Raw genomic sequence first — 15,044 nt, forward strand, 5'->3', positions numbered from 1 at the left:
CAACCATGATGAAGGAATACGGCAATATGAATGAACACGATCCTAGAACTCATTCAAGGACAGCCTCACATATAATCGTGTCAACAGAGAAGACCAGAATCATGAGATTTCCTTATCTATACTACCTTTGGGTTTCACCAAAACTTTAAAGAAAAGGTAGAAAATAAATAGAATGTCTGGGCAACTCACTCGTACACCTGTTCATCATTGTGTGCTTATATGTATATGTCTCCTTGACATGAAACATACACTCCCTAAGTGTGAAACTCTGTGAAGCAGGGGCGCCTGGGTGGCTCAGTTGGTTAAGTGTCTGATTTCAGCTCAGGTCATGATCTCGCGGTTTGTGAGTTTGAGCCTTGCGTCTGGGAGCCTGCTTCAGATTCTGTGCTCCCTCCTTCTCTGCCCCTCCCCCATGCACACTTGGTCTCTCTCTCTCAAAAATAAATAAAACATTAAAAAAAATTAAAAACAAAACTCTGTGGAGCAGAAGATTTTTATTTTTTTTAGTATTTTTTTTTCACTCGCATGTATCTAGCACTGAAAACAGTGCCTGGCACATAGAAGGTGTTTAATAAATATTCACTGGATGAATGGATAAATGAATGAGTGAATTATATAAGCAGTTTTATTTTTGCTTCCCTCCATCCCTTTAAGCCCATTCAGTATTTGCAGCCCATCTCCTGCCCTTGAGTGACAATGAAGACCTTTAGAAACCTTTTGGCCACTCTGAGATAATAGAAAGGGCTATGATAACTTTACCAAATTTGCTCAAGCAATGTAAATTTCCTTTCCCAGATATTGCAAAGTTCTAACTTGATTTAAACTTAAATCTCAGTTCTGCCTTCAGCTGAAGCCTGTAGCAAGCAGTGGGGAAGAAGAAGCTTCCTTTCTGCTTCCACCAGCTAATGTTTGGGGAGCTTAGATATAAAATTGATGGAAATACCTGTACTTCCTACATGACCACCACTGTCATAGGCAGGTGTCATGCTCTCTAGACCTTGCAGGTGTTTTAAAGCTGACTTTCCTGTGTAGGTGCTTATGTGAGTTCTTTGAAGTTCCCTCTGCAGGCCCCATCAACTGCCACTCCTGTGACATGGCAGTGTCTCTCCTTGAGCCTGTGGCTTTCAGTCCCACTTCAGCTTCTGTCCCCGATGGGACGGCTAGTTACCACCTGGATCCTCTTATCCGGGAGGGAAAACCCCGTGGGCAGGACTCATTTTTAAATGTCCTCAGTGTGATGCCCTCTGATGCTGGAGTCATACCCTATTGACGTGTGTTGGTGAGGAATGCATTTTCTTCCCAACCGTAGCATTCTTCTCTTCCACGCAAGCCAGTGCAGCTTTCTCGAGTCTGACTGGGGCACCAGTGCCCTGTGGTCCTTTAACTGCAAACTTGCCAAGTCGTCCATAGCCTTAGGTGAAAGGGCTATACCCCTTAAGGGCACTGTGGCTCTTAATACCATTTCTACAGAGAAACTGTTCTCACAAAATCGTTTCCCAATCTCAGTGAACCCTTACTTTTGATCTTCTTGAAGGGCTCCTGGAAAGAGACCCCAAATCATGTAACCAGTCCCCAAATAGAAAGTTCAAACTTGAATTAATAATTTTCATCATGGTGGTCTAGGGCAAATTTTATTTTGGTTCTTGTTATCTATTGTGCCTGGGTCTCTAGATGGAAACATCTGATTTAACAGCCTGCTACGTATACACGTAAATATACAGTCAGGAATGGCAAATAGGTTTTGATTCCCATGCCATTCTTGGTCCAGTCAAAGAGCCCTGCCAAAGAGCCCCGACCTGAGGAGATCCAGGCTCAGGGGCACGGACGTCTTTGTGCCATGCCTGCCGAGGGAGAAGTTAGGGGCGCTCTTGTGCCTGACAGGATCTAGGAGAATGGATGCCAGGTTTGTCTTGTTCATGCTGTATTTCCTGTCTTAGCCACGTGCCTGGAATCAAGTAAGTGCTCAATTAATAGGTACTGACTATATGGGCAGGAGTATGTATACATAAATGAGTGGCCATATACATATAGAGTTATATTAAACACACATATAATGTTTATACATTAATTTTATATACATGAGTTAACTAATAATCCAAACATTGTTTAGTATTCTATAAGTTCAATTCTCTTCAAGTAACTCCTTTTTATTTTTATAGGAGTAATTTATAAAATCCTGAGGCAATATAATTGCATGAGGCATTATTCAGGATATAAACTTGAATCTAATGCAAATGAGAATTGACAATTTCAATATCTTTTTTTTTTTTTTTTTGAGAAAGAGCACATTTGGTGAGCAAGGGAGGGGCAGAGGAAGAGGGAGAGAGGAAATCTTAAGCAGGCTCCACACCCAGCTTGGAGCCCAACACAGGGTTCAATTTTACTACCCTGGGGTCATGACCTGAGCTGAAATCCAAACCAACTGAGCCAACCAGGCACCCTTCTATAACCCTTTCAAAGTAGTGCCTGAACAAGGCCAATTGCTGCCTGTATTGCCATGCAAAATATGATTTTAAATACAGTTAACCTGAGCTTTCAGAATATTTGAGTATGTTTATGCAACATCATCTATAAAGAAAAAAAAGGCAGATACAGAGAGATACATAAATTCGTGACCCAGAGTACATATTAATTGATAATGCTTGGCAAATATTTACTTTCTATTTGCTGGTATTACATTATTTATGGGCTTAATGTTCACGTTGATGATGATACAGATCAGAAGATACCATCAAGAACACAATACCCATATAAACGTAAATGTAGTTACATTGTAATAGATGAGGTAATATGAAAGATGGATTTAAAAACATTAAGTTGGTATTTCTGCAGAGGCAACATTAGTCTTTCAGTTTCTTACACAGAACAACATGGATAGACTTTAGGAAATATCCACATGGAAGACATTTTTGTTTGAAGGTTAAGGTTTATAGATATTTATCTGGAGACTTTCTCCACAGAATGCCATAAATATGGGAATTCGTTTTATTATTTTTATTTTTTTAATGCTTATTTTTGAGAGAGCACAAGCAGAAGATGGGCGGGGGGGGGGGGGGGGTGGGGGAAGGATCCAAAGTGGGCTCTGTGCTGATAGCAGCGAGCCTGATGTAAGGTTCAAAGTCACAAACCGCAAGATCACGACCTGAGCCCAGTAAGTCGGGTGTTCAACCAACCTGAGCGACCCAGGTGTCCCTAAACATGGGAATTTAGAAAACATTTGGATATTTGGCTACTTTAAAAAATGTTTTCCTGGTTTTTTTTTTCTTTTTAAAAAATTTTAAAAAAATATTTATTTTTGAGAGAAAGAGGGAGAGAGAGAGAGACAGTATGAGCAGGGAAGGGTCAGAGAGAGAGAGACAAAGGAACTAAAGCAGGCTCCAGGATCCCAGCTGTCAGCACAGAGCCTGATGCAGGACGCGGAGCTCGAACCCACAAACCATGAGATCATGACCTGAGCTGAAGTTGGACCCTCAACTGACTGAGCCACCCAGGTGCCCTAAAAATTTTTTTTTCATTTGAGTATTGCCCTTCATGAGAACACAAAGACTTGTTACAGAGTATTTCAGATATCTAGATGTTGTCATGTGGCTTGACAATGGAGTTAATTAGAGAACAGTAGACGGTACTCAAAAAGGGGGGAAGCCTGCAATAGGGATCATACAAATCCACTGGTTATAGATGGTGATAAAAAATAATCAAATAAGTACTTCATCAGTGGTTTTCAAATTTGATATAGATGATATTTAAAAATGAATAGTTTGGAAAATAGGATATCTGGATGTAGGCATTAGCAACTGTTGGGCCACAGGCAAAAAGTTATGTGAACTCTCTGAGTTTTGGTCTCGTATATGGAAAAAAGAGCATGTTGAACTTAGTAATTACCAAGGAAATTTCAGCAAGCACAATTTTATAAGGAAACAGAGCCCCTAGGCGGGAAAAATAATGGAATACAATGGAAAATATACATGCTTTGTTACACTGGATTGTGAATTGCTGTATGGGGGCAGGGGGAGGAAATATACTACCCCTGAGGACAAAATGTATGAGAGATGTAAGTCTGTGCAACATTCCTAAGGCAAATAAATTGAGGGAATGTGAATGACATAGGACAAATCCCCCCTGTTAATGTTCAAGTGGCACTTCCTCTAATTGTTTTCAGAAGCGTCATTTATATATATGAAAAATATCCTGCTTTAATAATGACAGCAATGTCTTAACTCTGAAGTTGGCAGAAATATCATCTCCGTAATGTTAATTTTTCAATGTGGCAAGCCTCACCACGATTGCATTCTTAATAACTGATCTAGAGGTATAAAGAAATGAGTATGAGGTTTAATTCCATTTTTAAAAAGGCTAATATTTTAACTTAGTTTAGTAAGTGAAACACTAAAAGGTAATATTTTTAAATATCATTCTCATAAATAGGAAAATAAACTAGATCTTTCATCTGAATATATCCTAGAATCATTCTAAGCAGATCTAGACATGCAAATCTTGACATGGATGTAACTATTTACTTAATATCCTTTGGGAACCAGACCGCACAATTCACAAATATCAACTCAGCACCTACTCTGAGCATCCGCCTTGTGCCAGGCTTTGGGAGCTGAGATAGAAACAGACATAAGCATCTTCAAAAATTTTATAATCTATTGGTTCCTGACCGCTGAAATCTTCCCTAATACTGTTGATCCTGTATCTGAAAAATTTAGCCTCACTAAGCACCTGAACAAATCCTAACTGGCAATGAACCCCAGGACTACCAACAAAGAAAAATGGAATTTATTTTTCTGACCCAACCCAGTATCCGTAATCCAGTCACCAGCTTAGACTAAGGCCTGGTTACAGTCTGAATTTATCTTGAAGACCCTTTGCATTCCGGAGAGAGCCTACTATTTCTGCCACCGGGGCTGGGGTTCTGCCCTGAAATTTAGCCCTTTTGGTTAGGCCTCAAATGCATTAAGACTTTACCAACAAACTTCTAATCTCAGGGACTAGGCATACTCCCTCCACCCTTAAATTTCTGGCTGTGACCTTCCTTAAAGCTAGAACTCCCTGAAACTAAGGTGATCACATCTTTGTAACTGCATCTTTACCCCTGTCTGGTGACTTCCTGTGTCCATGTCCTATTCAACTGATTAGATCCCTGGGACAGCAACCCTACCTGGATTGTCACCAAGGTCACCACTGTTCCCTGGGCACTGTTATATAAAACACCAGCCTTCCCCGTGTACAGACCACCAGCTCTCCACAGGAGAATTCCTTTAGCCTGATCCTGTGTATATCTTTAATTCCCCCCCTCTCTGTTGAGGCCCCAGCATGTCTCCCAAACTGAACAGAAACAGTACTTATATACATGAACCAACCAGAAAGTAAAGCAAGCATTATATAATAAATCAATTAAATGCAACCAACGGTTAATTCATATTATGGCCTGTATTTGTCACAGGATAACAGCAAAAGGAAAATATCTATTCAACCATAAAAAAAAAGAAGGAAATTTTGTCATTTTTAACAACATGGATGGACCTTGAGGGCATTATGCTAAGTGACATAAGATAAAGACAAATACTTCATGATCTCACTCACATCTAGAATCTGGAAAAAAAAAAAGCAGATTTGTGGTTACCAGAGGCAAGGAGTGGGGGAGATGGGGGAAGGTGGTCAAAGGGTAGAAACATCTAGTTATAATATAAGCAAGGCCTGGGAATGGAATGTATAACATGGTGACTATAGTTAACACAACTATACAGCATATTTGAAAGTTTCTGGGAGAGGAAGTCCTCAAAGTTCTTATCACAAGGAAAAAAAGCCTTTTTTTTTTTTTGTATTTATATGAGATATTGGATGTTAACTAAACCTACTGTGGGAATCATTTCACAACATGTGTAAGTCAAGTCATTATGCTATACACCTTAACCTTATAGAGTGCTGTATATCAATTACATCTCAGTGAAACTGAAAAAAAGAAAGTAAAATGAGGAAAAGGTATAAATTTCAGACAAAATGAATAAAAATTTCTCCAATGTAGACAACTTGTTATCTCAAGAGAATTGACAGAAATACTATTAAAAATAATATCAGATACAAAGAAAGGAATGCATTACATATCAAGAATTAATGGCGTAACTCTCTTCACGATATATATACACTAGTCACTGTTCAAGAGTTCTGGGGGGATAGCGCTCAAGGGTTCCTCGTCTCTAGCATGTACAAAATAATATTGCTTCTGACAAGGAATTTCTTTGGATTACTGCTTAAATAATTTGGATTCTGAGACATATTCACATTACAATTCCTCCTCTCAGAATGCAAAATAGGGTTTCATTAGGCTTCGTGATGAACAGGATAAAACTTTTCTAAAAACCTAAAAGTAACATTATTCAAAACTCCCAGTTGAAGATGTTTGTGGCACGCACTTCTGTATGGCTCATTTAAGGCCTCTGCTGCCACTTGGTTGAGATGAACGAGCACCGAGAACAGGAGTGAACTCCCAGATTTGCTGCTATAATTCACCTGAAGACAGATGCCCAGAAGGCTGGATGAGCAGAGCACAACCTGTCAGGTTCTGCTTTGAAGGTTGAATCTTCACAGTGAAAAGAAACAAACATCAGAGGAATAAAATGCAAGACTAGTTTGCTCCAAATTGCAGGATCCAAAGATTACCATATTCCTTTAAGTTTAAAGTGTAACCTCTCTCCTCCCATGCCAGCTCCTCTTCTAAGCACCCTTGTAGATAATTTTTCTAAAGGCTCTTGAGCATTCACCATTTTCACCCCAAAGTGTCTTTGTCTAAGTGACCGTGCCTTATATTTTTATGAACGTGAAAAGAAAATTTCATGACTTTATTCCTGAGTATCTTCCAAAATACTTACAGCTCCCTAAACTCAAAATGAAGTCTTATCCTGCCTCAAGCTGATCTAGCATCTTTCCTGAGACACGATTCCTAGAAGAGTCGCGCTCAGAAAAGCTCGGAGAAGGTGTGCTCAATATCAGTCTTCCGATTTTTTTTTTTTCAACGTTTATTTTTTTGTTTTTTTTTTGTTTTTTTTTTTTTAATTTTTGGGACAGAGACAGAGCATGAACGGGGGAGGGGCAGAGAGAGAGGGAGACATAGAATCAGAAACAGGCTCCAGGCTCCGAGCCATCAGCCCAGAGCCTGACGCGGGGCTCGAACTCACGGACCGCGAGATCGTGACCTGGCTGAAGTCGGACGCTTAACCGATTGCGCCACCCAGGCGCCCCTCAGTCTTCTGATTTTAATCTCAGTTCTCCTCATGATGGATTGGATGTTATTTCCTATAAGATATACAGATTTTATATGCATTAAAAAATATATTTAAAGACCCAATTTGCTACATATACTCGATCTTATTGCTCTAAAAGTCTTCAAAATCAATGACCAGATAAATCAGGATAACCATTTACAATCATTATGACAGGCCAAATCACAACGATCAGGGTTCTGTAAGTAATCCGATCAGCAAAGTTTCAATTTGTCTAATTCACTAATAATAATCCAACCATGGTTTGAGCTCCTTTGGACATTTTTGTTCCAAACTAAACTTGCAAAAGTAGACAGAAAGAAGAAAAAGAAAACATGAAACATCCAAACTGAGTTCACATAGGATTATTTGAGGCACTATAGAGTGGTAAAGGTAGGAGACCACTTGGCAAAGCCTGATTTTGACTCCTTGGTCTGTTACCTACTGTGTGACCTCGGGCAAGTTACTTAACCATTCTTGTGCTTCAGAATAATCTTCTTGCCTATGAGCTGGAAGAAACCAATGAGCTGGACATGATCTGGGCCACATCTTACCTCATCCAGTGGGGGGGGGGGGGGATGAGAATGGAGCTACTCTTCACAATCAATCACTGGACACTTGTCACCAATATGTTTCATCTGTGGGGCTGCAGACTTATAAAATGAGATGGTTTAACATCCTGTTTTATTAGACTAGCTATTATAATTATCTTGCATGCAATTATCCTTGCATTCCTGTAACATTTTATCACACATTACTTTTTCTAGCTATTATGTTCAGAAAAGATTTAAGAATCATAAAGCAATACCCAGAGTACCTGGGTGGCTCAGTCCATTGAGCATCTGGCTCTTGATTTCGGCTCAAGTCATGATCCCAGGGTCATGGGATCAAGCTCCGCGTCAGGCTTCACACTGAGCGTGGAGCCTGCTTGAGGTTCTCTCTCTCTCCCTCTGCCCCTCCGCTCCCCTCTTGCTGTCTCTCTCTCAAAAAAAAGAGGGGGTGGGGAATATCCATATGCTACTTTCACCGATTGTAAACATTCTGCTGTGTTTGCTTTCAGCCTCTCTCATACATATGTATAAGCGTGTGTGTATAAACATACATTTTACTGAATCATTTGGGACTGGGTTGCAGATATCATGACCCCAAATATGTCAGCATGTCTCTCCTAAGAACCAGGATATTCTCTCAAATAACCACAATACAATTATCTCCCTCAGGAAATTTGATATTAATTCAGTATAATTTTCCCAACAAATGTTCATTATAGCAATATTTATTTTCTGTTTGAGCATCAAATCTGGGATCGTGCATTACATTTAGTTATATTATGGGACTTGTTATAATATCACCGCCCTAAACTTATCATTAGTCTGCCAGTATTAGGCTAAATTATACACTCCTGATAACACATGCTACACGTATTAATCCTACACTTTTGGTATAGACACTGTTCTCAGAACATAAAAGGGACTTGGTATCTATCTGATGAAAAATTACTTGGAAGTTATTTGTCAGTTTTTTCCATATTAAGTGCCGTAACAAGCGAGAAATTTAACATAGTGATATTTCATATTAAAAGCACTGGAAGGGACTCAGAAAATATTTTGTCCTAATCCTCTCTCCTTAGATAAGATCCCAAAGAGTAACGTGCCAATATCACAGTCAGAGAGAGCCAGAGCAGGACCAGAACCACGTTCCCAACTCCCAGTACATCCTGCACTCAACCATGCTGCGTTGGCTTTCTCAGCCACCCTCAGAATCCATTATAAATATGTAACATGCAGCTTCCTTGCTCCCCGTCTATTCATCTGAGCGACTTCACTGATGAAAGGAATAAGCATAATTTAGTATCTTGTGTTACCGTTCTCTTGTCTGAGCCATTCACATTTAGAAAAACAAGGCCCTGAAACAACCTTTCACAACTGAGATAGACGTGGACATGCCAAGCACTGTGCATCAAACAGCAAGCTCTTCTCCATCATCACATGGGGCATTGTGCAGTGTTCAACTGGAGTGCCAGAACATGAATATCACAATCAATTTAACAATTAGCATTTTCCAAAACAATAGACACATTATGGGTTGGAACCGTAGTGTTCGCTTTAGACAGAGAGCCATTGAACCTCCACTTAATGGTTGCTTTGGTCCCTTTTATGTGGGCTTAATGAACAAGGATGAACATTAGGGGAAATTTTATTTGGAAAATTCATTTTAAAAACATATTTTATTCAAGCACTATAATTTTCTGTCTTTTCCAAAACGACTGATAAAGAAAATAATATGGATTTTGTGGATTAAGTCCCTTACTGATTTTCAGTGGCATACATACAAATTCCCTGACGCTACAATATAATGCACAGTACAGTGTTATAACAATATTATATAAATTAATACATATTATTATTTTACCAGCTTAAAAAGATGGCTTATATTAAGAGGAACCCAATTCACATTGTATTTTATTTCACAATTTTACCCTAATAAAATTAATCATGTATCAATTGTTAAATTGCAGTTTTTCCTGTGGTAGGAAAAGGGAAGCAGAGTTTCTCTGAGGTTTAAAAATCAAAGAGATAAATTCCATTTTATTCCTAGAGGCATTAAGCAGATAGTCTGTAGAGTACTGCTCACTTGACCAAGGCTTATTTTTTTCCTGATAAAACATACAGCTATCAATGCCACATGTCACCTAGTCTATAAAACAGTCAAATAAGGGGAAAGAATGCTTTGGGGGAGGGGAGGGAGAATGATTATTGAACAAGAAAGAGGCTAATTCAATTCTGAACCTCAGAGTGGCAAACTTGGTGTAGTTTAAGCAGAGTTTGGGGGGGATTTTGGTGTTGTGGTTGCTGTTGCTTTATCCGTGTGTTTCCTCTTCTACCAGACTGAAGACAATTTGAGAGCAGAAACTATCCTTTCTGCCTCTACCCTCCACAGTATTTCACCCAGTGCCTTGAATGTGGGAACTGCTTAATAACTGCTAGAGGGAGGAAGGAAGGTGGGATGAAGAGAAGGAGGGGAATCAAGAAGCCTTTCAGCAAAAAGATAAGATCTTGTCTCTTCCTGTTGTGTAACTTCTGCTCAGACTGTTTGCTTGAGCACTTTCCTTGCCTGCACAATCCCTCTTCCTCTTTCTGGCACACAGCGAATCTCCACTCTCACAAAATGCAACCAGGATGATTCCTCTTCCAGAGCTTTTTACCACTTACCCCTTCTTGCCTAACCCCTAAGTACAATGTTCCTGATTGACACCTGAGAACCTGATGGTATTAGATCTCTAAAGAGATTTGAGGTGCTTTAGTCCAGCTCCCTTATTTAAGAGGTGAAGAAATAGAAACATAAAGAGTTGAAGTGATTTGTGCTCCTCCCTCAAACAGCCAGGTCATAACACAGGCAGCTCTGGAAAACAGACTGTTTTAGACTCCTGATATATTTTTTTTCAATGAAATGATTTGAAATGATTTCAAACATTCAGAATAGTTTTGCTGCCTCTGTGTCCTGTTACCTTCAGTTATTTTAGAATGTACTTCCTACAAGTAATATCTTCTCCTGCAAAGTCCCAATATAATAATCAAAATAAAGAACCTAGGGGATGTCTGGGTGGCTCGGTCAGTTAAGCGTCCAGCTTCAGCTCAGGTCATGATCTCACAGCTCATGCGTTCGAGGCCAGAGGCGGGCTCTGTGCAAGAACTCGGAGCCTGGAGCCTGCTTTAGATTCTGTGTCTTCCTCTCTCTCTGCCCCTTCCTTGCTCACACTCTGTTTCTTTCCCTCTCTCTCTCTCTATTTCTCTCAAAAATAAACATTAAATTTTTTTTTAATAAATAAACAAAATAAAGAACTTAATATTAATTTATTACCACCATTTAATCCACATACAAGCTTCCCCAACTGGGCAAGAGTATGTGTTTTAGCAAAAGGTTCCAATTGAGGACCCTATCTGTGACCATGTTTCTTGAATCTGCTGCAATCTCAAACGGTTCCTTGGGGTTTCCTTGGCTTTCATGACGTTGGTAACTTCAAAAATTACGTGCCAGTTGTTCAGATAAATATCTTCCACTCTGGCTGTCTGATGTTTCCTCATGATTATGTTTGGGTTATCTGTTTTTGGCAGAGATATCGCGAATGTGATGCTATGGTCTCATTGCACCCTATCAAGCGCTATGTAATTTTGCTTTGTCCTGTGTGTTAATGTTCACCTTGATCACTTGGTTAAGTTTTGTGTGGCAGATTTCTTTACCGAAGAAATTACTCTTCATCCCTTTGTGAAGGTAATTTAAGAGCCTATTCTACTCTTCATCAAATTTTCTACCACTTCATTGCATCCATTGATGTTTCTTGCCTGAATTATTATTACGATGGTTGCCACATGGTTTTCCTCTTACTTTTTATACCTTAAGCAGTTGGTAGTCTACTGTAAGGAACATGTTTACTATTATTATTTGTTTTGATGCTAAACCTGTCTCTTGTTTGGCCATCTGGATTTCTATGTCTTTTTGAAATGTCCTCTTCTTTCTTTTGAGTACTTCCTTATCTTCCATCATACTGAGATACCTCACATTTATTATGTAATTATCCTGATCCGTCCTAGAATCCGCCATTTCTCCAAGGCATCCCAGTTCTTGTACTGGAGCATGGATTTTAGGTTTCAGCATCTGGGTGACACAAGAATATCATTGCTCTTAAGCTCTCTCTTTGGATACAGGTAGTAAATATGTGTGTGTGTGTGTGTGTGTGTGTGTGCATGCACATATGATATAGATATACACACACACGTACATCCTGATCAATATTTATTTATATAGGTATATATCTATCTATACTTATATACTGAAAACCATGAGTTCAAACCAATACCATAATTCCAAATTAACCCCATGTGTTTGTTCCCTTTTTTTTTTTTTTTTATCTTTCTCAGTTTCTTACGATGAGAAACTTGTCTCCCTTTATCTTCATTATACTCTCTTATTCACTCAGTCACCGCAGGGTGACCAGTGCCCCCAGCAAACCACCGCACCACTAATCCCATGTGGATGCTCCCTTACCACCCCCTCCACAGTCACCTCGCCCCTGCACAGGTGCTGTCTGCATGCAGGGCTCCAATCCGCACACAGATGCTGCTGCCATCACCTTTGTCTCCCACCAGGGTGCCCTCCTCACCTTGTTCTCAGCCCTCATATCCCGTGGTGGCTCGCACCACCGGTGCCCGCACACAGGGAGCCTCCTCCTCCCTCTTGGGCTCTGTATTCCTTGGCAGGCTATGCACATGCCCTTTGCACCCTCCACAGCCCCAACGCCACAGGCCAGGCCATAATCATCCCACAGGTGGACTCTTCACCCAGTCGGTCTTCTCCACCCATTTCTGGGGCTTCCGTAAGCATTCCACCTGTCCTTCCCTGTGCAGGAAAACTGCTTATCCCAACCCCTCTCAGTGGGGCTTCAACTCCCCACCCCAGTCAGTGCAGACACCATCCTCGACCTGCTCAAGCAACACCTGTCCTGTGTCACTGCCTTTGCCACTTACAGCTGCCCGCTTTGCTCAGCCCCACCTAAGAGCTTTCAGACTGAGAGGGAGGAAGGGAGAACAGACTCTGAACTTAAAGAATCAATGTCCTACCTAGCTATTATTTGTATCTCTAAATATCTGTATTGAATACACATTAGCAGTGTGTCTCTATTAAAAATCTAAGAAAGATAAGTATCCTATCTATTCACCAGATCACATATATTCTTTGAAAAAGATACCAACGCACAGGACAGAATACTGCATCTTCTGGGGTTCTCAACAAACATTCATTGGCTGAGACAAAAACATTTCTGTTATCAAATGCATAGCAGTGCAATTGAAATTGATCTTCATATCATCTTTTGTGATAGCCATCAATTATATATTGTGAATTATAGTTGATGAATTAGATACAGATAACGAAGTGAATTAATAAACTTAATCCAAGTATATTTTGGCAGTCGTTCGCTCCACCTTTTTGTATTCTAGCCATAAGCACCAAAGAAAATTCTCTTCTTTTAGTAGATATTTTTAATGAAAACTCTATAGTGAAGAATGTTGGTTTATTTTGAACTAAATCATCTCAGTAGACCACGGTGACACAATTGTGGCTGAAATCTATGCCATCAAATTAACAATAAAAATGTCTATTTTTTTAAAATGATTTGATTTGAAATGGCCATAACCTTCTGTCATAAGACGAGCCACTTAAAATGAATTTCTTCTTATGTCTCAGCATTTGCAACACCGAAGGAAAATCTATTCTTATAATAAACCCATACTGAAGGAATAAACACTTAAAATAGTTGATACCAAATATTAGAAGCCTAAGTCAATATAAACCAGGCCATTTTATTTAATATATAATTGAATATCTTCTAAAAACTTTGGTTATGATTTGTTTGAAAAGTGAAGTTCTGTCACGGTTTCTGTTGGTGCATGACTATCTAAATATTACGAGAGCCTCATGCACGATGCCGCATATGCACATAGAAAATAATGGAGACACGTGACCTGTTTTAGCATTCGGCTTTGAGGTGATTGGAAGCTTTACAAACCAGAAAATAGGGGGAGAACTGGGAATTGCTGGAAGGGAAATGGACAGTTTCCATCTACCTACACTCATAAACTAAAATTAATTTGATAGAAGTTAGATCAAGAAACTGAACACTGGAGAGGATTTACATGGCAATGTTGTGATTTGTACTGCATTGAATTTAACATTTCTCTCAACACGCAGGACACTTAGATATTCTTTGTCTAAATGTCTCGAATGGACACTGCTTTCATTGTGTGGGTGTGAACTAAGAAAGTATGGACAACTTAACCACCTTCTGACTCTCCAGACTTTTCATAAGTTTGAAGTTTTGAGAGGCTGGGTGAAATCTTGCTCAGCTAGTGAGGGTTCTGAAGTTTAATTTTAGCTCCCTTCACTGCAGGTGGTCATGGATTTTATAGGCTTTCTCCCAGAAAGAAGGCTTTTATCAATTCACCAGTGCCCACGCTTCTCACAGTGTTTTTCCGGCATAATCCGCCCCCCCCCGCCCCCCAAATGATTTAGCGATCCAACAGGCAGCTCCAGGCTTGGGTGCAAAGTACCCTTTTCCTCCAAGTGGGTTCCTGCATCTGGCCAGACTCCGCTGGGGAGTCTCTACCATCAACTAGCCTGTAACAACGCACATTGTGATTCTAATCAGATTAGTCTGCTTTAATCACTATCTTTATTTCTGTGGCTTATTTGATACTAATTAAAGCTTGTAAATTTTCCACTGCAAATTTAATTAACAAAGCCACTCGTCTTTGTCAGGCATCATCTTTCTTGTTTCATCCACATATTTAAACAGAGTCTGAAGCCCGCAGGTGATTCAATTAAACCTCCATTCTACAAGGCAGCAACTACACCTATCTCTGACGAAGGACAAGCCTTCACTTCCTCAGAAGCTTCTTTATACAATGACAGCCAGGACAACCAACATTAAGAAACTAGTCCTGGGGTGCCTGGGTGGCTCAGTTAGTTAAGCATCCAACTCTTGGTTTCGGCTGAGGTCATATCTCACAGTCTGTGGGTTTGAGCCCTGTATCAGAGCTTGCTTGGGATTCTCTTTCTCCCTCTTTCTCTGCCCCTCCCCAACTCATGCTGTCTCTCTCTCAGAATGAATAAATAAACCTTAAAAAACAAACAAACAAACAAACAAACAAACAAAAACAGCAACTAGTCTTACTAGGCACCTGAAGTGATCTGGACTGGCAATGACTTAAATTTGTAGGGTCC

At 39.9% G+C, this 15,044-nt stretch overlaps 1 long non-coding RNA gene across 1 annotated transcript in view; it reads left to right on the top strand.

The window, feature by feature from the left end:
- The window catches only part of LOC132691568 (uncharacterized), a 138,378-nt gene that overhangs the window by 92,743 nt on the left and 30,591 nt on the right, over positions 1–15,044 (top strand). The gene's annotated exons all lie outside the window — the stretch shown is intronic.

The sequence above is a fragment of the Panthera onca genome, chromosome B1, assembly GCF_046562875.1.
Source record: "Panthera onca isolate mPanOnc1 chromosome B1, mPanOnc1 haplotype 2, whole genome shotgun sequence".
Classification (NCBI taxonomy): Eukaryota; Metazoa; Chordata; class Mammalia; order Carnivora; family Felidae; genus Panthera; species Panthera onca.